The 26,517-nt window shown below is 42.2% G+C and overlaps 1 pseudogene; it reads right to left on the reverse strand.

Moving 5' to 3' along the window:
- LOC123153963 (protease 2-like) overlaps positions 1 to 26,517 on the reverse strand; it is a 121,602-nt pseudogene that overhangs the window by 18,196 nt on the left and 76,889 nt on the right.

A 26,517-nucleotide genomic window follows, 5' to 3' on the forward strand; every position in this document is an offset into this window, starting at 1 on the left:
AGTCAATGGAAACAAAGAGCGCTCCCTCCAAACGGAGGAGCACACCGCGGCCCTCGCAGCAGAAGCGCAAAGCAGCCTCTCAAGGCAATCCATCGGTTCGGCGTTTCAAGACCCGGACACTTTCAAGCGCGCTCGGAGCAATCGACAACTAGACCACCTGGCGCGATCTGAGCTCGCGTAGCAATGCGGCCCCCACCCCAGTCCCAGCCAAACGGCAAAACTCGTGCCACGCGTACATAATTACACATTAAAAATATCATGTGCACAGGTGGGGAGGGGGGCACAACTGCGGCACACCCCAAGACGCGGCTTAAACCGCACTAGGGGCTTCCTGTTTTGTTATTTTTCTTTTTTTTTCAGGAACTTAATCTCTGGAAACCCTGTCCGGCTGCACTATTGCCGAACACATGATGCAGCAACCAAGGAGGCAGAAAGTTACGTCACACCACGGTATTCCCAGGTGGATTACAATAACGAGCGAAATATTTGATTTAATACTATTCCTCAGCTTGCCCTTGGAAGGGAAATAGCCCTACTCTTTGCTTATCACACCATCTGTATCATTCTGCTTTCACGCACCTTTTTGAATAAACAATGCATAACATTACGACTATTATTGCATTCTTGTTATATGTGTGTGTTCAATAATGACGCCTTGCAACCGTACACTTTGGTACGGCCAATACACCAGGGGCTTACGTACCCCACAATATGGTGTGAAAAGTCCGAACACTTTCACAAGTGTGGCACCTCGAACTTATAGCATTATATGCATCAACTCCGAATCATGTCTTTGGTCAAATGTTGGGTTTGCCCGGCTCCTATGTTTTGGTACCTTACGTTCCGCTCCATCGGCTAAGGTAGCGCTAGGAGAACTACTGCGATTGTGCCCCGGTTCTGCCGGACTTAGCACCTCAGTAGAGAAAGCTAGAACTGACTGTCATGATAAGGCGAGATACTAGTCGCTGTTCGGCGAGGTTTTCGAGTCCCTAAAGACTTATGCCGCTTAGGGCGAGGGGCCGCCCTGTCCGGCTTAAAGGCGTGTATCGTGCCCTGAATTCGGCCTTCCGAATACCAGGGGCTTCGCCGAAATTTAAAATTATAGAATTCTATGGCTAAGTGAGAGTGATAAAGCATTATTAGTCCGATTGCCTTGTTCGTTGCGCTGAGCACCTCCCTCGAAGGACCCAAACATGGGAACAAGAGTGCTCAGGTTTATCCCGAACACCCCAGCAATTGTGGAATGGGGGCAGAAGCCGAGGACTAGCCATCTCTCAGATTGGATAAACAGCCAAACAAAAGGTAATATTTTAAATTCACACAAGCGTTGCATAGCGCATATGAAACAAGTTTTCATCATACAGGATCACACGAGCAAGTTTACTCAAATATTACATCCTTGGAACATTCGTCCGCTACAAGACGGGCACCCTTCAGGACACCCTCATAATAAATTTCGGGGGTGCGATGCTCCTTGCCCTGCGGCGGCCCTTCCTTGATCAGCTTCACAACGTCTAGCTTGGCCCACTGCACCTTCACACGGGCGAATGCCCGGTGTGCAGCTTCGATGCAGATGGGCCGCTTGACGACCTCCAGCTGTGGGCAGGCATCCACAAGCCGCCTCACCAGGCCGAAGTAGCTGTTCGGAAGGGCGTCCTAGGCCACAGCCGGACTATAAAGCCCTTCATGGCCTGTTCGGCCGCCTTGTGCAGCTCGACCAGCTGCTTTAGCTGGTCGCTCAGAGGCATCGGGTGTTTGGTCCCAGTATACTGAGATCAGAACAGGTTCTCCCTTGAGCTTCCCTCCTCGGCCTAGTAAAACTGTGCAGCATCCGACACGCTGTGGGGCAAATCTGCGAATGCTCCTGGAGAGCTTCGAATTCGGGTAAGTAATCGGTAATTTACTTTTACATGCTTGCTTTGCATATAGAATGCCTTACCCGCCGCTATTTTCTTCATCGCATCAATCTCCTGGAGGGCCTTTTGGGCTTCGGCCTTGGCACTTTTTGCGCTCTCGAGGGCCGCGGCAAGCTCAGACTCTCACGTCTTCGAGTCAAGCTCCAACGCCTCGTGCTTCGTCACGAGAGACTAGAGCTCTTGCTGCACCTCGCCCACACAAGCCTCTTGTTTTTCCCGCTTGGTGCGCTCCTTGGCCGCTTTATCTTCAGCCTTGGTTAGCGCTTGCTTCAGGGTTGCCACCTCGGTCGTGGCCCCTGGCAAATATACGATGATCCTGTCATTTTGCAATCGCGTCTTCTTAGATATATATATATATATATATATATATATATATATATATACAGGGTATTACTTACCCTTGTTCTCCTCGAGCTGCCTCTTGGCAAGGCCGAGCTCTTTCTTGGACCCCTCGAGGTCCTGCTTCAGTACGGCAACCTCCGCAGTCAGTGCGGCAGACGCCAGCAGTGAGGCGTGCATACGCATATTGACATACTTATATTAGACTCCTGCGATATTATTTGATCCTCTGTTCGGCTTTTCTTTGTGAACACCGAACAAAGCATCAGGGGCTACTGTCTATGCGGTAATATTTTTCCTATATTTTAACACTTACCTCAAAGCCTGTTAGAAGGCTGGCACAGGCTTCAGTCAATCCGCTCTTGGCGGACTGAACCTTCTGGACCACCGCACTCATAATAGTATGGTGCTCCTCATCGATGGAAGCGTTGCGAAGCGCTTCCAGCAGATTGTCCGGCGCCTCTAGATGGACAGAGGTCACCGGCACAGGCATCTTGTCCCGCTTGGAAGGAGGCCGCCTGCCCGAGTCCGGAACCACTAGAGGTTCCGGCGCGGTGTTCGGCTGAGGGCCGAACTCGGGGCCCTCAGGGGCCTCGTCCCCTCGGCTCCCGGAGTCCGGAAGGTCGCCTTGAGGCGCCTCCGGGACTGTCTCCCCTTGACCCGGTGCCTCTTGAGACAGCAGCTCGGCGTCGTCAGCAGGATGAGGGGAGGTGGCGATTAGGACTGGATCGCTATCCATGTCCGACGAGCCCGGGGAGCCATCCGATGATACATCGATACTGGCTCGTGGCGGCCTGCATAATCATGTTCGGCGTTAGGTAAAGCAGTGCGACAAAGGAATGCTATGAGTTACTCTGGTATCCGAATACTTACGATCTCCCCAGGGGCTTGGCCCTGGGCAACCACTCGTCTTCGCCTTCGCCGGCGGCGGTGGAACTGTCCGGAAGGAGAGTCCTTCCCTTCTTGGACCCTTCGCCCCCCCAGTTGGGGCGGCCTTCCGTTTCTTATCTCCCCCAACTAGAGGGGGAGCATCTTCTTCTTCTTCTTCCTCGTCTTCGGGGGAGGAGTGCGCCGCAGAGTCATCGGACGATGAGTCCGACGACGCCTGGCGTCGGGAACTCTTTCGGGTTCCCTTGGCCTTCTTGGTCTTCTCCGGCACCGTATAAGGAGCCGGAGTCAGCATCTTCGCCAGAAGAGCGTCTGCTGGGCCTTCGGGCAAAGGAGCCGGACAGTCGATCTGTCCGGCTATCTCCTGCCAGTCCTGTCAAAGGTATGGGAGTTTAGATCCCGTATGGAGTCAATCTATAAAAAATAAGTATCATGTGAAAGGTAAAGCAGCTTACCGGATTGGCTTGGCGCTTTGCGCTGAATCCGCGAACCTCAGTAATGGGAGGGGGGCCTCGGCGCTTTTGAGCAGCACCCTCCAGGCATCTTTGTGAGTTGTGTCGAAGAGCCTGTTCAAAGTTTGGTGCTGCGCCGGGTCGAACTCCCACAAGTTGAAGTCCCGTTGTTGGCACGGGAGGATTCGGCGGTGGAGCATGACCTGGACTACGTTGACGAGTTTGAGGTTCTTGTTCACCATGTTCTGAATACATGTTTGGAGTCCGGTCAGCTCTCCCGAACTACCCCAGGACAGGCCCTTCTCTTTCCAGGAGGTGAGCCACGTGGGGATGCCAGATCGGAACTCGGGGGCCGCTGCCCATGCAGGGTCACATGGCTCGGTGATGTAGAACCACCCCGATTGCCACCCCTTTATGGTTTCCACAAAGGAGCCCTCGAGCCATGTAACGTTGGGCATCTTGCCCACCATGGCGCCTCCACACTCCGCCTGGCGGCCGCCCCAAACCTTCGGCTTGACATTGAAGGTCTTTAGCCATAAGCCGAAGTGGGGCTTGATGCGGAGGAATGCCTCGCACACGACGATAAATGCCGATATGTTGAGGATGAAATTCGGGGCCAGATCGTGGAAATCCAGGCCGTAGTAGAACATGAGCCCCCGGACGAATGGGTGGAGAGGGAATCCCAGTCCGCGGAGGAAATGTATGAGGAACACTACCCTCTCATGGGGCCCAGGGGTGGGGATGAGCTGCCCCTCATCTGGGAGCCGGTGCGCGATGTCGTCGGGCACGTATCCGGCTCTCCTCAGCTTCTTGATGTCTCCCTCCGTGGCAGAGGAGACCATCCACCTGCCTCCCGCTCCGGACATGGTTGGAGAAGGTTGAGGTGGGAAGTGCGGACTTGGGCGCTAGAGCTCGAGTGTGCAAAAACGGATGAGCAAAGGAGGAAGAAGGCATGGATGAGAAGGTGAATCCTTATCCCTTTATATGGGCAGACCAATCTAAGCGTCCCCACTAGCCTAGTAATACTCGCTTATCCCCCAAGCGCCGTAATCGATGGCGCGGTTGGATTACCCACGCCCGTATTGATGAGAATCCCGTGATAAGGGGACACGATCTCTGCTTTGACAAGACGTGTCAAAAAATTGCCTCGCGTTATGTGCGGGGCTAGTTAAAGGAAACGGTTCGAATAATCACCGGGCCATGACATAATGTCGTGTTACCAAAACAAGTCAGCAAATTGGATTTGTGGACATATTATTCTCTCTACGGTGGTATGTGGAACTTATTTTGCAGGGTCAGACACTATCCTTGTATTCAAATTCTTCTGTGATGTATTCGGAGGAGGAACCCACCTTGCAATGCCGAAGACAATACTGCGTGCCGGACTTATCGTCACTGAAAGCCTGGTTCAGGGGCTACTGTGGGAGTCCTGGATTAGGGGGTCTCCGGACAGCCGGACTATCTCCATTGGCCGGACTGCTAGACTATGAAGATACAAGATTGAAGACTTCGTCTTGTGTTCGGATGGGACTCTACTTGGCGTGGAAGGCAAGCTAGGCAATACGGATATGGATATCTCCTCCTTTGTAACCGACCTTGTGTAACCCTAACCCTCTCCGGTGTCTATATAAACCGGAGGGTTTTAGTCCGTAGGACACAACAACTACAACATACAATCATACCATAGGCTAGCTTCTAGGGTTTAGCCTCTCCGATCTCGTGGTAGATGTACTCTTGTACTACCCATATCATCAATATTAATCAAGCAGGACGTAGGGTTTTACCTCCATCAATTGGGCCCAACCCTGGGTAAAGCATTGTGTCCCCTGCCTCCTGTTACCATCCGCCTTAGACGCATAGTTCGGGACCCCCTATCCGAGATCCGCCGGTTTTGACACCGACACCGACCAATCTTCTTCTTTTCAAAGAGAGGGAACACAAATCAATCTTCAATCAAGGAGAACACTCCGCAAATCAGGGACCCAATCAAAGAATTACAACAACAAAATGATCAGAAAGGAAGTTACTCAGCGGTTCATCGAAGGAAGGAATTGCTTAGGATTGCGTGGCGGTGATGCTACTGCCAGGGGGCACCGCTGGGTGATGCATTCTAGCCTATATCAGCTGGCATGTTCTTTCACCTTGTTATGTACCCTCCTAGCTGGACCCTCTTGAAACTTGTAATAGGGGCAGTTTCAGATCTTTGCTTTTCTCTGTCTGTGGCAGGTACTCTCTGGTTGCCGCCGAGCGCTGTTAACAGTCTTATGTTGGTTGCCGTTTGCCTTGGCTTAATAAAGTTGGGCCAGGGGGAACCCCTTTCTTTTCAAAAAGAAAAAAGTTACTCAGCGGAGAATGAGTGTTGCATCGCCGAGGGTTGGACTTCCTGCCGTAGGCTCCAGAGCCCGGTGGCGAGCGCCCTTGCCGTGGCAGTTCGTGCACCGGGAGGAGGGAGCTGTGGGACGTCTGGCCAGGAGGCGGCGAGTGTGGGGCGATGCAGACGGCGTCCTGTAGATGTAGTTCAGCAAGCAGGACGACCCTTTTATTATCGTGCCTTTTTTCCTATCTTCTGCGGATGTGCGATCGTGGGATGGCAGAGTTTCGTCCGCCTCTTAAAATTGCTAAACGTACTTTGGTGAGGATTAGTTGTTATTTTGATGGTTAGATCTAAAGGAGAAGGCCTAATCGTGAGGCCATAATTACTGCGAGTTATTATGTGTACGCAAGATGAGATGCATTTAGAAAAGATAATGTTAGCTTGTTATGTAAAAAGGAATTTGATGACATATACAATATAGACGACAATCATTTCCTAGTCTTAGATATGCCCGCCAAGCAAGGCCAAGCTAACCTATGTCTAACTGAAATAAGTGTAAAAAGTGACCATATGAAAGAGAACCATGAAAACAAAATTAAATAAAATATAGGAGATTAGTACCACCCATTCAGCTGTAGTCAGTGGGATAGTTGGGTCGAGCATAGTTGTGAGAACATCAACAAAAGGCACCCCAGCAACAGCTGCCTTGAATAAGGCCTCATATTTAGGACAGCACCCATCAGTAGTCCACCTGCGCTTCTCCCGATGATGCAAAGCTTTTCTTTCATACAGTACTTGTTTTCCATCAAGTGCTCAGCTCAAGCAATGAAATCAGTCCCACGCAAAAAAAAGCAATGAAATCAGTGAAAGTGTTTTTATTTTTCAACAGCTTCCCATCTTCATACAACTTGCAGCCCATTTCACCACCTCAGTGGATATGAGCTATCACAAATGTAAAACCCCTGTCAAAGCAAATAAAAGGCACATGATAACACAAGCAAAGATAGCAAACAAGCGAAAATGCAAATGAAAAATATTTTTTAATTTTTGCAAAAACATTTTAGAAGTAGGGAAGATAAAAACGAGAGGCAAATGGAGAATAATGTAAGTGCAAGAGATGAGAGTTTATGATAGGTACTTGATAGGCTTGATGTAAAACCTCCCCGGCAACGGCGCCAGAAATTCCTCCTGCTACTTCTTGAGCATGCGTTGGTTTTTCCCTTGAAAAGATAAGGATGATGCGGCAAAGTAGAGATAAGTATTTCACTCAGTTACGAATCAAGGTATCAATCCAGTAGGAGGAACACCCAAGTCGTACCTACACAAACAAACAAATACTTGCGCCAAACGCGAAAAGGGTTGTCAATCCCTTCGCGGTTAGTTGCAAGGATGAGATCTGATAGAGATAGGTATAAAACATAAGTAAAAGTGCAAAATAAAGTAAACATAAATAAATTGCAGAAAGGTAATTTTGTATTTTTGATTTTATAGATATGAAAATAATATGATGAGAAATAGACTTGGGGCCATTGTTTTCAGTAGAGGCTTCTCTCTTGAAAGAATGTATACGGTGGGTAAACAAATTACTGTTGAGCAATTGATAGAAAAGCGCATAGTTATGACGATATCCAAGGCAATGATCATGGGTATAGGCATCACGTCCGTGACAAGTAGACCGAAACGATTCTGCATCTACTACTATTACTCCACATATCGACCGCTATCCAGCATGCATATAGTGTATTAAGTTAACAAGAAGGAAGTAAAGCCTTAAGCAAGATGCCATGATGTAGAGGGATAAATCCAAGCAATATGATATAAACCTAATATTTTTATCCTTAATGGAAAAAATACAAATAGGTGCCTCACTACCCCTACTGTCACTGGTGAGGACACCACAAGATTTAACCCATCACAAGGCACCTCTCCCATTGCAAGATAAATCAATCTAGTTGACCAAACCAAATCAATAGATCGGAGAGAAATACAAAACTATCTTAATCATGCATAAAGAGTTTAGAGAAGACTCAGATAATGTTCTTAGATAATCTGATAAAAAATCCACAATTCATTGGATCTCAACAAACGACCACAAAAGAAGATTACATCGAATAGATCTCCAAGAACATCGAGCAGAACATTCTATTGAAGATCAAAAAGAGAGGAAGCCATCTAGCTAGTAGATATGGACCCGTAGGTCTGTGGTAAACTACTCACACATCATTGGTAGGGCAGCAAGGTTGATGTATAAGCCCTCCGTGACCAAATCCCCCTTCGGCAGAGTACAAGAAAAGGCCCCAAGATGGGATCTCACGAGAAAAGAAGTTTGCGGCGTCGAAAAAGTATTTTTGATGTGCCCTCTGGTATACGGGGAATATTTGGGTATTTATGGAGCAAGGATTAGGGTTAGAGGAGTCCCGAGGGGCCCACAAGCTTGGGGGGCACGCTCTCCAGGCTTGTCGCCAACTCGTGGCTCTTCTGGCCTCCTCCTGAAGCTTCGTGGTTGTCTTCTGGTCCAAGAAAAATCGTCAAAAATTTTGTTCTATTTGGTATTGTTTTTTTGTAAAAGACAAAAACAAGGAAAAAAAACAACTGGCATTGTGCACTAGGTTAATAGGTTAGTCCCAAAAATGATATAAAATAGCATAATAATGCATATAAAATATCCAAGATGGATAATATAATAGTATGGAACAATAAAAAATTATAGATACGTTGGAGACGTATCAAGCATCCTCCAGCTTAATTCCCGCTCATCCTCGAGTAGGTAAATGATAAAAACAGAATTTTTGATGTGGAATGCTACCTAACATGTTTATCAATGTAATCTTTCTTTGTTTGGCATGAATATTCAGATTCATCAGATTCAAAACAAAAGTTTAATATTGACGTAAAAACAATAATACTTCAAGCATACTAATGAAGCAATCATGTCTTCTCAATATATCATGGCTAAAGAAAGTTATCCCTACAAAATCATATAATCTTGTCATGCTCTATCTTCATCACACAAAGTATTTATCATGCACAACCTCGATGACAAGCCAATCAATTGTTTCATACTTTTAGTGTTCTCAAGCTTTTTCAGCTCTCAAGCAATACATGGGGGTGCGCCATGGATATAGTACTATAAGTGGGATAGAATATGATGGTGGAGGTTGTGTGGAGAAGACAAAAAGGAGAAAGTCTCAGATCAACTAAGAAAATTAATAGGCTATGGAGATGCCCATCAATTGATATCGATGCAAGTGAGTAGGGATTGTCATGCAGCAGATGCACTAGAGCTATAAGTGTATGAAAGCTCAAAAGAAAACTAAGTGGGTGTGCATCCAACTTGCTTGCTAACGAAGACCAAGGGAAATTTGAGGAAGCCTATCATTGGAATATACAAGCCAAGTTTTATAATGAAAAATTCTGACTAGTATATGAAAGTGACAAAATAGGAGACTCTCTATTATAAAGAACATGTTGCTACTTTGAAGCACAAGTGTGGAAAAAGATAGTAACATTGTCCCTTATCTATATTTCTGTCATTTTTTTCTTTTTTCTTTTTTTCTTTTAGGCTCTTTGTCCTTTTTTTATTTTGGGCTCTTTAGCCTCTTTTTATTTTTAAGTACGGAGTTTCATCCCGACTTGTGGGGGAATCATAGTCTTCATCATCCTTTCCTCACATGAGACAATGCTGTAATAATGATGATCATCACACTTTTATTTACTTACAACTCAAGAATTACAACTTGATACTAGAACAAATATATGACTCTACTAGATCGTTGATGGCGTGCATTGCCGCGCCCATCTATTTTTTGACAGAATAATAGGATTTTTCATATATTTATGCATAAGTAAAGTGTTGCAAGATGCATATAAATTTTTGTTAAAATTTGGATGGTGAAAATAGTTAAAAAGTATTACACTACTCATACCAAGTAATAGAACTGGAGAAACAACATTAGAAATTAGTGAAGCCATATCTGAGATATTGTACATCAGGTGGATAGTATACAGTGAATAGCAACACTAACCTCGGTCCGTCAAAACAAAAGTAGCAATACCTTCATACGACATGCCATATAAAAGTGCAGCAATATGTGCAAACCTAGTGAAAATGAGTCATACAACTTCTGTTCACAGGCTATACATCAACTCTAACATAAAGTACATGGAGTGAGCCTAGGTAACTAAGGAATAATAAGTTGTGTGTAAGCATGGGATCACATAATTATTTGGCATTTTCTACTATTCTGAAAGATCCAAAAGAAAGATCTTGGTTGTTGCGCCAATCCATTTGTTAAATAAAATTTGAGAGATTTTCATAAATACTTTGAAGCATTAAGCACTGATAAGATATTATAGCAGATTATAAGCTAATGGCTCTATTTGCAGAATAAATAAAATAAGCTCAAAAGAAAAAACAGTACACTTTAGAAGGTGTAAACCATAGCATACACATTAGAATGGAGACTACTATATAATAATCCTCAGTTTACAGCAAAGATCAAATATCAGGATTAAAATGGAAACATATTTTGGAAAATAAAAATTATGTACTTTGTTGATTTGTACCTTATTATAGATGTGGTTTATAAGATGGGCAAGACCTCCATGAAGAAAAAGCTTAGTATTGATTGCTGGACGACATGAGCCATTCCATGGTTCAGTGCATATATCGATAATTCTCTTTTCGGAAAGTAACATTCAGAAGTACACTCAACTGCATTTGCGGAAGGTCATGTCTTTCTTGATATGCTGAAGTCAATATTTAAATTAGGAAGCTATACTGATATGAAACCAATACACTACTTATTGGACCTGTGTACCGCGCAAGAAGCCTGCACTAAACAAGGCATCATCCTTTAGAACGTACAGAAGCTAGCTCAAATAATTTTACGCACAGCCAATTGGAAATTGAAGTCAAATCACTGGCATTTACAAATTTGCATATACCAATCTCTCACCCAAGAGTGTCATACAAAGTAAGCTAAATCGTAAATAAAACCAATCCTTGCAGTGAAGCAAAGCAATCGAAGGTATGAAAGGCACATATGTCATTCTTGCTCTTGCAACTAAACGTGACAAAGAATGCACAACAAAAAATGGAGGCTTGTTCTTTGGAAGACTGTAAATGACCACCGAATATGAATGACCAAAAGTAAAACACAAAAGGGTGAGTCATACTACATGAACCCACATGAATGCCACACACTAATTTATAGGTCTGGTCAATATAATTTTGGGAGAGGTCGTGTAGCATGATGGCAATGGACCAAAAAGGTAGGAGCTATAGTCCAAACCAGATCAATCCGTACACATTTATGTCCTGCAACCAAACCAAACCAGACCAGTAGCAAGTGCTATTATCCAAACCAACCCAATCTGTAGGCATTTTCAAGCCAAACCAATCAAGACTATTTCCTACATATAGTTCGAACCCAAAGTTTGAAACCAAGTGTGTGTCCAATGTGTAGTTGTTACTGTTGTACAGGAAGCAAATCAAACTAATTGATACGAACTATCTCAATTTCTTACTGTTGTTGCTGTTGCTGTAGCGTGTTCATTTCTTACTCATTTCCATCACCGAACACTAATACAAACTGTACAGGAAGCAAAGCAACTACTGCATGCATATTAATTATACATGAATACAATTACAAGCTACATCTCAGCTCTTACCAAATCATCAGTTATGTAGGCAGGAAAAAAAAGTAATTTGACCAAAGGGGCCATCTAAACTAAAATGATCATCTTGGAATGTGGAATCAGGTTGTATATGTGAACATTTGCTCCTTGCAGCAACGAATTGTCATGGAACACTTCGGTCAAAATGGAAATGCCAAAGGCAGGAGAATGCAATTTTCTACAGACTATTCACATGTTTATTTGTCATCATACATTAGATGTAGAGAAACTCCAGATGGCACAAATCAATTTTCTATAGTTTTGTGTAGACTAATCCCTTTTATGAGTGTATCAAAAACCATCTGGATTAGACTATGTGCATCCATCTAGATTAGAGAAACTCCAGGAGTAGAGAAAAAAAGTAGATGTACCAACAGTAGCCATTTAGGATATGATGAAAGCCTTCCCATATTCTGGATTTGTAACAAAGGTACTTGAGCAAGGAAGGGGCGTACATCTATAACCTCGCAAGGCTTGGTGAATGGAGATGTTCCACAACTGCAAAAAAGAAGTATAAACAGTTGGAATTGAAGCATAATGTTGGGCATATTCTAGTAAAGGAGAAGTGATTAAAGATCGACTTATCCTTCATAGTCAGTGGCAATCACGCAGATCTTGGGTTGGGATGCCATGGTGGAAGATGATGAGTCTGTGCTCGAAAATCAAACTATAGTTAACTCGATGCAACCACGGCAGATGGGACTTGGTAGCACTACAGATTCAGGAGGGAGGATGGCTTTTCATTGATGGCTTTTGGTGCTGGTTATGAGGATGAGAAGAGGGAAGGTCTTACTTAGGACACGTGTAACGCCCATGATGCGGCTATATCTCCCATGTGTCGAGGCACGACTTAGAGGCATAACCGCATGGTGGTTTAGTCGCAAGTGGGGTAATCTTCACACAATCCTATGTACTGAACAAGAATGGGATAAAGAGTTGGCTTACAATTGCCACTTCACACAAATAACAAGTTAAACATACATCATCTAGAGTCCAATCAAGGTCCGATTACGGACCAAAATAAAACAAGACAACCCCAAATGCCAGATCCCCGATCGTCCCAACTGGGCTCCACTACTGATCAACCGGAAAAGACACATAACAACGATCAAGATCTTCATCGAGCTCCCAGTTGAGCTCGGTTGCACCACCTGCACTGGTATCATGGGCACCTGCAACTGTTTGGAAGTATCCATGAGTCACGAGAACTCAACAATCTCACACCCGCAAGATCAAGACTATTTAAGCTTATGGGTAGGGCAAGGTAATGAAGTGGAGCTGCAGCAAGCACTATGCATATATGGTGGCTAACATACGCAAATAAGAGCGAGAAGAGAAGCAATGTAACGCAACGGTAGAGAAGCTAGAGGTGATCAAGAAGTGATCCTGAAACTACTTACGTTCAAGCATAACACAAGACCGTGTTCACTTCCCGGACTCCACCGGAAAGAGACCATCACGGCTACACACGCGGTTGATGCATTTTAATTAAGTCAAGTGTCAAGTTCTCTACAATCGGACATTGACAAATTCCCATCTGCCACATAACCGCAGACACGGCTCTCAAAAGTTTATACCCTGGAGGGGTGTCCCAACTTAGCCCATCACAAGCTCTCACGGTCAACGAAGGATATTCCTTCTCCCGGGAAGACCCGATCAGGCTCGGAATCCCTATTAGAAGACATTTCGACAATGGTAAAACAAGACCAGCAAAGCCGCCCGAATGTGCCGACAAATCCCGATAGGAGCTGCACATATCTCATTCTCAGGGCACACCGGATTGTCCAAACTTTCGATAGGCCAGCCCAGAGTTGCCCCTGGTGGCCACCGATGGTTGACAGGTTGGACCAACACTCAGAGGAGCACTGGCCCGGAGGTTTAAAATAAAGATGACCCTTGAGTGTGCATAACCCAAGGGAAAAAAGGCTTAGGTGGCAAATGTTAAAACCAAGGTTGGGCCTTGCTGGAGGAGTTTTATTCAAGGCGAACTATCAAGGGGTTCCCATAACACCCAACCGCGTAAGGAACCCAAAACCAAGGAACATAACACCGGTATGACGGAAACTAGGGCGGCAAGAGTGGAACAAAACACCAGGCATAAGACCGATCCTTCCACCCTTTACCAAGTATATAGATGCATTAATAAAAATAAGAGATATTATGATATCCCAACATAAACATGTTCCAACATGGAACAAACTTCAACTTCACCTGCAACTAACAACGCTATAAGAGGGGTTGAGCAAAAGCAGTAACATAGCCAAACAAAAGTTTGCTAGGAAGGTGGGTTAGAGGCTTGACATGGCAATATGGGAGGCATGATATAACAAGTGGTAGGTAGCGCGACATAGCGATAGAGCGATCAGCTAGCAAGCAAAGATTGAAGTGATTTCGAGGGTATGGTCATCTTGCCTGAGATCCCGCAAGGAAGAAGAACAAGTCCATGAAGAATAAAAACGAACGTAGTCGAACGGATCCTCCCAAACGCAACGTTACCGGAACTATCAAGAAAAAGCACAACTGAAAATGAGCAAACAACATGGTAAACCAACAAGCATAAACATGGCATGATGCACAATCAAGTATGATGCATGTCCGGTTTAATGAGGCATGGCATGGCAAAGAGCACAAACAATACTACAAGTTAAGTGGAGCTCAATATGCAACGAGTTGCATATTGGCGGAACACCACATCAATTATTTAGTTCTCTCTCATTTATGTACCCAACAATATTAAATGTTGTTAAACATGGAAAGAGGGGTGAAGCATATGAAAACTAAACATTTAGGAAAGTTTAAATGAGGCCGGAAATAACAACAACCATTCCGTAAAATCCCCATGTGCATATCTAGCAAATGAAGCAAACAACAATTTAAACATTCTTGATGTTGTTATCATGATGCGGATGACATTTGCAAGTTCTATGCAATATTTATGAAAATGTTGATAAGAGCATGTTATGAAGGATTTGTCATCGTGCTACTTGGTGAAAGAAAACACGGAGGCGGTCCTGGTCCGATGGTCTTGGCAACGTCAAAACTGTCAGCGGCATGCCACAACCAAGGTAGTGCAACTAGGCACCGATGAAAGGGGAGAACGGGCGCCGGGCGACTGTGGCGGTGGCTTGCCAGTGGAGGTCATGGGTGCTGGTCGCGGGGGAAGGAGAGGCCAACGCAGAGCTCCTCCGACGAACTTGAGGCGGATCCACTGGGAACGGCGCGGGGCAGCGGAACCTGGACGATGAGGCGACCGGTGGCGGAGCTTGGGGCGGCGGATTCATGGAGGTTCGGGCACGGGGACGGAGGCCAGGGCCGCGGTCGGTGGAGGAAGGTGATACGTATCCAACGTATCTATAATTTTTGATTGTTCCATGCTATTATATTATCTGTTTTGGATGTTTATGGGCTTTATTTAAAACTTTTATATTATTCTTTGGACTAACCTATTAACCCAGAGCCAAGTGCCAGTTTCTGTTTTTTCCCTTGTTTCAGTGTTTCGCAGAAAAGGAATATCAAACGGAGTCCAAACAGAATGAAACCTTCGGGAGTGTGATTTTTGGAACGAACGTGATCCAGGAGACTTGGAGTTGAAGTCAAGGAAGCTTCGAGGTGGTCACGAGGCAAGGATGCGCGCCTGCCCCCCTGGGCGTGCCCCCACCCTCGTGGGCCCCTCGTGGCTCCCCTGACCGACTTCTTTCGCCTATATATATATCCATATACCCTAAAAACATCGGGGAGCAGAATAGATCGGGAGTTCCGCCGGCAGAAGCCTCTGTAGCCACCGAAAACCAATCTAGACCTGTTCCGGCACCCTGCCGGAGGGGGGAATCCCTCTCTGGTGGCCATCTTCATCATCCTGGCGCTATCCATGACGAGGAGGGAGTAGTTCACCCTCGGGGCTGAGGGTATGTACCAGTAGCTATGTGTTTGATCTCTCTCTCTCTCTCTCTCTCTCTCTCTCTCTCGTGTTCTTGAGACGGCACGATCTTGATGTATCGCGATCTTTGCTATTATATTTGGATGTTATGATGTTTCTCCCCCTCTACTCTCTTGTGATGAATTGAGCTTTCCCTTTGAAGTTATCTTATCGGATTGAGTCTTTAAGGATTTCAGAACACTTGATGTATGTCTTGCATGTGCTTATCTGTGGTGACAATGGGATATCACGTGATCCACTTGATGTATGTTTTGGTGATCAAGTTGCGAGTTCCTGAACTTATGCATAGGGGTTGGCACATGTTTTCGTCTTGATTCTATGGTAGAAACTTTGGTGCACTCTTTGAAGTTCTTTGTGTTGGTTGAATAGATGAATCTGAGATTGTGTGATGCATATTGTATAATCATATTCACGGATACTTGAGGTGACATTGGTGTATCTAGGTGACATCAGGGTTTTGGTTGATTTGTATCTTAAGGTGTTATTCTAGTACAAACGGTATGATAGATTGAACGGAAAGAATAGCTTCATGTTATTTTACTACGGACTCTCGAATAGATCGATCAGAAAGGATAACTTTGAGGTGGTTTCGTACCCTATCATAATCTCTTTGTTTGTTCTCCGCTATTAGTGACTTTGAAGTGACTCTTTGTTGCATATTGAGGGATAGTTATATGATCCAATTATGTTATTATTGTTGAGAGAACTTGCACTAGTGAAAGTATGAACCCTAGGCCTTGTTTCCTAGCATTGCAATACCGTTTGTGCTCACTTTTATCATTAGTTACCTTGCTGTTTTTATATTTTCATATTACAAAAACCTGTATCTACCATCCATATTGCACTTGTATCACCATAACTTCGCGGAACTAGTACACATATACAATTTACCATTGTATTGGGTGTGTTGGGGACACAAGAGACTCTTTGCTATTTGGTTGCAGGGTTGTTCGAGAGAGGCCACCTTTATCCTACGCCTCCCACGGATTTATAAACCTTAGGTCATCCACTTGAGGGAAATTTGCTGCTGTCCTATAAACCTCCGCACTTGGAGGCCCAACAACGTCTACAAGAAGAAGGTTGTGTAGTAGACATCAAGCTCTTTTCTGGCGCCGTTGCCGGGGAGGTGAGTGCTTGAAGGTATATCTTTAGATCTTGCAATCGAATCTTTTAGTTTCTTGTTTTATCACTAATTTAGTTTATAAAAGAAAACTACAAAAAAATTGAATTGAGTTTGCCTCATACGCTTCATCTTTTTAATATCTTTCGTGAGAATGATGGAAAGGTAAATTGTGCTCAAGTGCTAGAATAAGAAGTCTATAAAATGTTTGGCACTAAATCTTTGAATGATGAGCATGATTGCAATGTTGTTAGTATGAATTCCTTGAATATCCATGAGGCTAATGATATGCAAAGCCACAAGATTGGGGAAGCTATGTTTGATGAAGATGATATTTTTTGTCCCCCATGTTTTGATGAGAAAATTTATTATGATGAGAGCATGCCCCCTATTTATGATGATTATTGTGATGACTTGTATGCTATAAAGAATAATGATATCCATGAAACTCGTCATCATGATTTTAACTTTCAATTGGATTATGCCTCACATGATAGTTATTTTGTTGAGCTTGCTCCCACTACTATTCATGAGAAGATATTTGCTTATGTGGAGAGTAATGAAAATTCTATGCTTGTCGATCATGAAAAGAATGCTTTATGTGATAGTTATATTGTTGTATTCATTCATGATGCCACTGAAAATTATTATGAGGGAGGAATATATGCTTGTAGGAGTTGCAATAATATCAAGTTTCCTCTCTATGTATAGAAAATCTTGAAGCTATGCTTGTTTTACCTTCCTATGCAAGTTGATTCTTGTTCCCGTAAATTGTTTGCTCACAAAATCTCTATGCATAGGAAGTGGGTTAGGATTAAATGTACAAGTTATATTCCTCATGATGCTCTCTTTATGTTTCAATTCTTTTCTTTTATGTGAGCATCATTGAAATCATCATGCCTAGCTAGGGGGGTTAAACGATAGCGCTTGTTGGGAGGCAACACAATTTTATTTTTGTTCTTTGCTTTTTTCTCCTGTTTATTAATAAATAATTCATATAGCCTCTTTTTTGGTTGTGTTTTTTGTGTTTAATTAGTGTTTGTGCCAAGTAGAACCATTGGGAATACTTGGGGAAAGTCTTTTTGATCTCGCTGTAAAACACAGAAACTTTAGCGCTCACGAGAATTGCTGACATATTTATTTGGAGAGTGGTATTTAGTTAATTATTTTTGTAGATGATTAATAGATAAATTCCTCACGTCCATAAATTTATTTTAGAATTTTTGGGCTTCCAGAAGTTTGCGTGAGCTACAGATTACTACATACTGTTCAGTTTTTGACAGATTCTGTTTTTTGTGTGTTGTTTGCTTATTTTGACGAATCTATGGCTAGTAAAAGAGTTTATAAACCATAGAGAAGTTGGAATACAGTAGGTTTAACACCAATATAAATCAAGAATGATTTCATTACAGTACCTTGAAGTTTTGTTTTGTTTTCTTTCGCTAACGGAGCTTACGAGTTTTTTGTTAAGTTTTGTGTTGTGAAGTTTTCATGTTTTGGGTGAAGATTTGATGGACTAAGGAATAAGGAGTGGCAAGAGCCTAAGATTGGGGATGCCCAAGGCACCCCAAGGTAAAATCCAAGGACACCAAAAAGCCTAAGCTTGGGGATGCCCCGGAAGGCATCCCCTCTTTCGTCTTCGTTGATCGGTAACTTTACTTGGAGCTATATTTTTATTCACCACATGATATGTGTTTTGCTTGGAGCGTAATTTTATTTTCTTTTGTTTTGCTTTCTGTTTGAATAAAATACCAAGATCTGAAATTCTTAAATTTTAGAGAGTCTTCATATAGTTGCATAATTATTCGACTACTCATTGATCTTCACTTATATCTTTCGGAGTAGTTTGTTGTTGCTCAGTGCTTCACTTATATCTTTTTAGAGCACGGCGGTGGTTTTATTTTATAGAAATAGATGAACTCTCATGCGTCACTTATATTATTTTGAGATTCCTAAACAGCATGGTAATTTGCTTTGGTTATGAATTTAGTCCTAGTATGATGGGCATCCAAGAGGGATATAATAAAAACTTTCATGTAAAGTGCATTGAATACTATGAGAAGTTTGATACTTGATGATTGTTTTGAGATATGAGGATGGTAATATTAGAGTCATGCTAGTGAATAGTTGTGAATTTGAGAAATACTTGTGTTAAAGTTTGTGATTCCCGTAGCATGCACGTATGGTGATCCGTTATGTGATGAAGTCGGAGCATGATTTATTTATTAATTGTCTTCCTTATGAGTGGCGGTCGGGGACGAGCGATGGTCTTTTCCTACTAATCTATCCTCCTAGGAGCATGCGCGTAGTACTTTGTTTCGATAACTAATAGATTTTTGCAATAAGTATGTGAGTTCTTTATGACTAATGTTGAGTCCATGGATTATACACACTCTCACCCTTCCACCATTGCTAGCCTCTCTAATATTGCGCACCTTTCGCCGGTATCTTACACCCACCATATACCTTCCTTAAAACAGCTACCATACCTACCTACTATGGCATTTCCATAGCCATTCCAAGATATATTGCCATGCAACTTTCCACCATTCTGTTTATTATGACACGCTTCATCATTGTCATATTGCTTTGCATTATCATGTAGATGACATTGTATTTTTGGCAAAGCCACCGTTCATAATTCTTTCATACATGTCACTCATGAGTCATTGCACATCCCGGTACACCGCCGGAGGCATTCACATAGAGTCATATTTTGTTCTAAGTATTGAGTTGTAATTCTTGAGTTGTAAGTAAATAAAGTGTGATGATCATCATTATTAGAGCATTGTCCCAAGTGAGGAAAGGATGATGGAGACTATGATTCCCCCATAAGTCGGGATGAGATTCCGAACGAGAAAAAATGCAAAAAAGGAGACGGCCCAAAAAATGAAAGAAAAAGAGAGAAGGGACAATGCTACTATCCTTTTTCCACACTTGTGCTTCAAAGTAGCACCATGATCTTCATGATAGAGAGTCTCCTACGATATCACTTTCATATACTAGTGGGAATTTTTCATTATAGAACTTGGCTTGTATATTCCAATGATGGGCTTGCTCAAAATGCCCTAGGTATTCATGAGCAAGCGAGTTGGATGCACACCCACTTAGTTTCTTTTGTTGAGATTTCATATACTTATAGCTCTAGTGCATTCGTTGCATGGCAATCCCTACTCACTCACATTGATATCTATTGATGGGCATCTCCATAGCCCGTTGATACGCCTAGTTGATGTGAGACTATCTTCTCCTTTTTTGTCTTCTCCACAACCACCCTTCTATTCCACATATAGTGCTATATCCATGGATCACGCTCATATATTGCGTGAAGATTGAAAAAGTTTGAGAACATCAAAAGTATGAAACAATTGCTTGGCTTGTCATCAGGGTTGTGCATGATTTAAATATTTTGTTTGATGAAGATAGAGCATAGCCAGACTATATGATTTTGTTGGGATAGCTTTCTTTGGCCATGTTATTTTGAGAAAACATGATTTCTTAGTTAGTATGCTCGAAGTATTATTATTTTATGTCAATATTGAACTTTTGTATTGAATATTATGGATCAGAATATTCTTTCCACAATAAAGAGAATTACTTAGAGAAATATGTTAGGTAGCATTCCACATAAAAAATTCTGTTTTTATCATTTACCTACTCGAGGACGAGCAGGAATTAAGCTTGGGGATGCTTGATACGTTTCCAACGTATCTATAATTTTTGATTGTTCCATGCTATTATATTTTCTGTTTTAGATGTTTATGGGCTTTATTTAACACTTGATTGTTCCATGTTTATAGGCAAACTCACATCCAATTAGCTATTTATATCTGGATCTTTCCAACACATTGTGCTTGCCAAAGGATAAAATGTAAAAAGGAAAGGTGAATATCACCACGACTCTTTGCATGAAGTATAAGACAAGAAGAAAAGATAGGCCCTTTGCAGAGGGAAGTAGAGTTTGTCATGCGCTTTTATAGTTGGATGCACGAAATCTTAATGCAAAAGAACGTCAGTTTATATTGCCACTTGTGATATGGACCTTTATTATGCAGTCTGTCGCTTTTATTTCATCCATATCACAAGATCGTAAAAAGCTTATTTTCTCCACACTAATAAGTCATACATATTTAGAGAGCAATTTTTATTGCTTGCACCGATGACAACTTACTTGATGGATCTTACTCAATCCATAGGTAGGTATGGTGGACTCTCATGGCAAAAATGGGTTTAGGGATATTTGGAAGCACAAGTAGTATCTCTACTTGGTGCAAAGAAATTAGCTAGCATGAGAGGGAAAGGCAATCTCAACATGTTGGATGATCCATGACAACATAATTTATCTTAGATGTAAGAAAACATAACCCATTACGTTGTCTTCCTTGTCCAACATCAACTCTTTAACATGTCATACTTTAATGAGTGCTCACAATCATAAAAGATGTCCAAGATAGTATATTTATATGTGAACCTCACTTTATTTATTACTTCCTATTAATTGCAATGATGAACGGAACTATGTTTGTCAACTCTCAACAACTTTTATTCATCACACTCTTTATATGTGAGCTCATTACTCTCCATAAGATCCATATGATCTCTTTATTTCTTTTTATTTCTTCTCTTTTATTTTATTTTATTCCCTCAAGATCATAGCAAAATAATCAAGCCCTTGACTCAACACTAATCTTTATTATATATAGCTCACGGACTCGATTACATAAGAAGATCATAAAGCAAAACTCACAACTAGATCATACTAAAACTTTATTCTACTAGATCAAGATATTATCAAAAGGATTGAACTAAGAAAACGGTAAAGATAAAAGTGATGGTGATATGATACCGGGGCACTCCCCCAAGCTTGGCAGTTGCCAAGGGGAGTGCCCATACCCGATGCTCAGTTCTTCTTTGTTGGTGAAGAAGGTGTTGCTGATGCTGGATAGTCGCACATTGAGCGTAAGAGATCCTCCAATTTGCGGATAATGCCCTTGAGTGCGATGATATGCTCCTTCAACAAAATATTTTCACTCGTGAGATACTTGTTTTGAATATGAGCTAACTCAATCATCTTGAAAGTCTCAATCTCCGTTGGGGTAAAGAGATTGTGGTGAGGTGGAAGGATGTCTTCTTCTTCTACTGCCGGAACTTGGTCCCCCATGGCCTTCTTGATCCTATCATCCTTGTTGATCTCTCTGGGCTCTTCTCTCTTCATCTCTATCTTCATTATCCAAGCATCGTTGCCCTCATTGTTGGAGGAGGAGGGAGACGACATGATGCTTGGCCTTGACAACCCTGGCAGAAAACAACTCAAAACAAGAACAGGAGATTTTTGCGTGATACGGTAGTCAAAACCTTCGGTAGATTATATAATGAATTTTTACTGACTAAAAGAAGTATCGTGCTAGAAATCAGAGTCCGGAGAGCGCACGAGGTGCCCATGAGGCAAGGGGGCGCGCCCTCCACCCTCGTGGAAGCCCAAAGTCCTTTCCGGTCTGCTTCTTATTTTCCTATTTTTTTATATATTCCAAAACGGAGAAATATTGCCATTAGAACTGTTTTGGAGTCAGTTTACTTACCGTACCACGTACCTATTCCCTTTCAGAGTTTGAAACGTTCTGGAAAGTGTCCCTTATGTATTCCTCCGGGGTTACGGTTTCAATAATATTAGTTTCAACATTTATGGGATTACCTGAGATATAATGTTTGATTCTTTGACCATTCACCACCTTCGGATTTGTGCCTTCGAAGTTGTTGATTTTTATGGCACCGGAACGATAGACCTCCTCAATAACGTAAGGACCTTCCCACTTAGAGAGAAGTTTGCCTGCAAAAAATCTTAAGCGAGAGTTGTATAGAAATACATAATCACCTACATTAAACTCACGTTTTTGTATCCTTTTATCATGCCATCTTTTAACTTTCTATTTAAACAACTTGGCATTTTCATAAGCCTGGGCTCTCCATTCATCAAGTGAGCTAATGTCAAAAAGCCTCTTCTCACCGGCAAGTTTGAAGTCATAGTTGAGCTCTTTAATAGCCCAATATGCCTTATGTTCTAATTCAAGAGGTAAGTGACATGCTTTACCATAAACCATTTTATATGGAGACATACCCATAGGATTTTTATATGCAGTTCTATAAGCCCATAATGCATCATCAAGTTTCTTGGACCAATTCTTTCTAGATCTATTAACAGTCTTTTGCAAAATTAATTTAGGCTCTCTAGTGCTAAGTTCTACTTGACCACTAGACTGTGGATGATATGAAGATGCAATTCTATGATTAACAACATACTTAGCAAGCATTTCACGGAAGGCACCATGAATAACATGTGAACCACCATCAGTCATTAAATATCTAGGGACTCCAAACCTCAGAAAAATAACTTCCTTAAGCATTTTAATACAGGTGTTATGATCAGCACTACTAGTTGGAATAGCTTCTACCCACATAGTAACTGATACGTCTCCAACGTATCTATAATTTTTGATTGTTCCATGCTATTATATTATCTATTTTGGATGTTAATGGGCTTATTTTTACACTTTTATATTATTTTTGGGACTAACTATTAACCGGAGGCCCAACCCAAATTGCTGTTTTTTTGCCTATTTTAGTGTTTCGCCGAAAAGGAATATCAAACAGAGTCCAAACGGAATGAAACCTTCGGGAGCATTATTTTTGGAACAAACGTGATATAGGAGACTTGGAGTGGACATCAAGAAACAATCGAGGAGGCCACGAGGCAGGGGGGCGCGCCCACCCCCGCTGGGCGCGCCCTCCACCCTCGTGGGTTTTCAAGTTTTGTGTTGTGAAGTTTTGTGTTGTGAAGTTTTCAAGTTTTGGGTAAAGATTTGATGGATTATGGAACAAGGAGTGGCAAGAGCCTAAGCTTGGGGATGCCCATGGCACCCCAAGGTAAAATACAAGGACACCAAAAAGCCTAAGCTTGGGGATGCCCCAGAAGGCATCCCCTCTTTTGTCTTCGTTCATCGTTAACTAAACTTGGAGCTATATTTTTATTCGCCACATGATATGTGTTTTGCTTGGAGTGTCTTGTATGATTTTAGTCTTTGTTTTTAGTTTACCACAATCATCCTTGCTGTACACACCTTTTGAGAGAGACACACATGAATTAGAATTTATTAGAATACTCTATGTGCTTCACTTATATCTTTTGAGCTATATAGTTTTTGCTCTAGTGCTTCACTTATATCTTTTAGAGCACGGCGGTGGTTCTATTTTATAGAAATAATTGATCTCTCATGCTTCACTTATATTATTTTCAGAGTCCTTTAGAACAACATGGCAATTTGCTTTTAGGCGTAATAAAAACTTTCATACAAGTGCATTGAATACTAAGAGAAGTTTGATACTTGATTATTGTTTTGAGATATGGAGATGGTGATATTAGAGTCATGCTAGTTGAGTAGTTGTGAATTTGAGAAATACTTGTGTTGAAATTTGTGATTCCCATAGCATGCACATATGGTGAACCGTTCAGTGATGAAGTCGGAGTATAATTTATTTGTTGATTGCCTTCCTTATGAGTGGCGGTCGGGGACGAGCGATGGTCTTTTCCTACCAATCTATCCCCTAGGAGCATGCGCGTAGTACTTTGTTTCGATAACTAATAGATTTTTGCAATAAGTATGTGAGTTCTTTATGACTAATGTTGAGTCCATGGATTATGCGCACCCTCACTCTTCCACCATTGCTAGCCTCTCTAGTACCACGCAACTTTCGCCGGTACCATAAACCCACCATATACCTTCCTCAAAACAGCCACCATACCTACCTATTATGGCATTTCCATAGCCATTCCAAGATATATTGCCATGCAACTTTCCACCGTTCCATTTGCTATGACACGCTTCATCATTGTCATATTGCTTTGCATGATCATGTAGCTGACATCGTATTTGTGGCAAAGCCACCGTTCATAATTCTTTCATACATGTCACTCTTGATTCATTGCATATCCCGGTACACCGCCGGAGGTATTCACATAGAGTCATATTTTGTTATAAGTATTGAGTTGTAATTCTTGAGTTGGAAGTAAAAAAAGTGTGATCATCATCATTATTAGAGCATTGTCCCAGTGAGGAAAGGATGATGGAGACTATGATTCCCCCGCAAGTCGAGATGAGACCCCGGACGAGAAAAAGGAAAAAAGAAGAGGCCAAAAAGAAAAAAAAAGAGAAGAAGGCCGAAATAAAAAAATAAAAAAATAAAATGAGAGAAAAAGAGAGAAGGGACAATGCTACTATCCTTTTTCCACACTTGTGCTTCATAGTAGCACCATGATCTTCATGATAGAGAGTCTCTTATGTGGTCACTTTCATAAACTAGTGGGAATTATACATTATAGAACTTGGCTTGTATATTCCAATGATGGGCTTCCTCAAATTGCCCTAGGTCTTCATGAGCAACCAAGTTGGATGCACACCCACTTAGTTTCTTTTGTTGAGCTTTCGTACACTTATAGTTCTAGTGCATCCGTTGCATGGCAATCCCTATACTCACTCACATTGATATCTATTAATGGTCATCTCCATAGCCCGTTGATACGCCTAGTTGATGTGAGACTATCTTCTCCTTTTTTTGTCTTCTCCACAACCACCATTCTATTCCACCATAGTGCTATATCCATGGCTCACGCTCATATATTGCGTGAAGATTGAAAAAGTTTGAGAAAATCAAAAGTATGAAACAATTGCTTGGCTTGTCATCGGGGTTGTGCATGATTTAAATATTTTGTGTGATGAAGATAAAGCATAGCCAGACTATATGATTTTGTAAGGATAGTTTCTTTGGCCATGTTATTTTGAGAAGACCTGATTGCTTATTTAGTATGCTCGAAGTATTATTATTTTTATGTCAATATTAAACTTTTGTCTTGAATCTTATGGATCTGAATATTCTTCCCACAAAAAAGAGAATTACATAGAGAAATATGTTAGGTAGCATGCCACATAAAAAATTCTGTTTTTATCATTTACCTACTCGAGGACGAGCAGGAATTAAGCTTGGGGATGCTTGATATGTCTCCAACGTATCTATAATTTTTTATTGTTCCATGCTATTATATTATATATTTTGGATGTTAGTGGGCTTATTTTTTACACTTTTATATTATTTTTGGGACTAACCTATTAACCGGAGGCCGAGCCCAAATTGTTGTTTTTTTTCCTATTTTAGTGTTTCGCCAAAAAGGAATATCAAATGGAGTCCAAACGGAATGAAACCTTCGGGAGCGTTATTTTTGGAACAAACGTGATCCAGGAGACTTGGAGTGGACGTCAAGAAACAATCGAGGAGGCCACAAGGCAGGGGGGCGCGCCCACCCCCCTGGGTGCGCCCTCCACCCTCGTGGGCCCCTCGTTGCTCCACTGACCTACTTCTTCCTCCTATATATATCCATATACCCCGCAAACATCCAGGAGCACCACAAAACCCTATTTCCACCGCCTCAACCTTCTGTACCCAAGAGATCCCATCTTGGGGCCTTTTCCGGAGCTCCGCCGGAGGGGGCATTGATCACGGAGGGCCTCTACATCAACTCCATGGCCCCTCCGATGATGTGTGAGTAGTTTACTTCAGACCTTCGGGTCCATAGCTAATAGCTAGATGGCTTCTTCTCTCTCTTTGGATCTCAATACAAAGTTCTACTCGATTCTCTTGGAGATCTATTCGATGTAATCTTCTTTTGCGGTGTGTTTGTCGAGATCCGATGAATTGTGGGTTTATGATCCAGATTATCTATGAACAATATTTGAATCTTCTCTGAATTCTTTTATGTATGATTGGTTTATCTTTGCAAGTATCTTTGAATTATCAGTTTGGTTTGGCCTACTAGATTGATCTTT

Source organism: Triticum aestivum, chromosome 7A (genome assembly GCF_018294505.1).
Source record: "Triticum aestivum cultivar Chinese Spring chromosome 7A, IWGSC CS RefSeq v2.1, whole genome shotgun sequence".
Lineage (NCBI taxonomy): Eukaryota > Viridiplantae > Streptophyta > Magnoliopsida > Poales > Poaceae > Triticum > Triticum aestivum.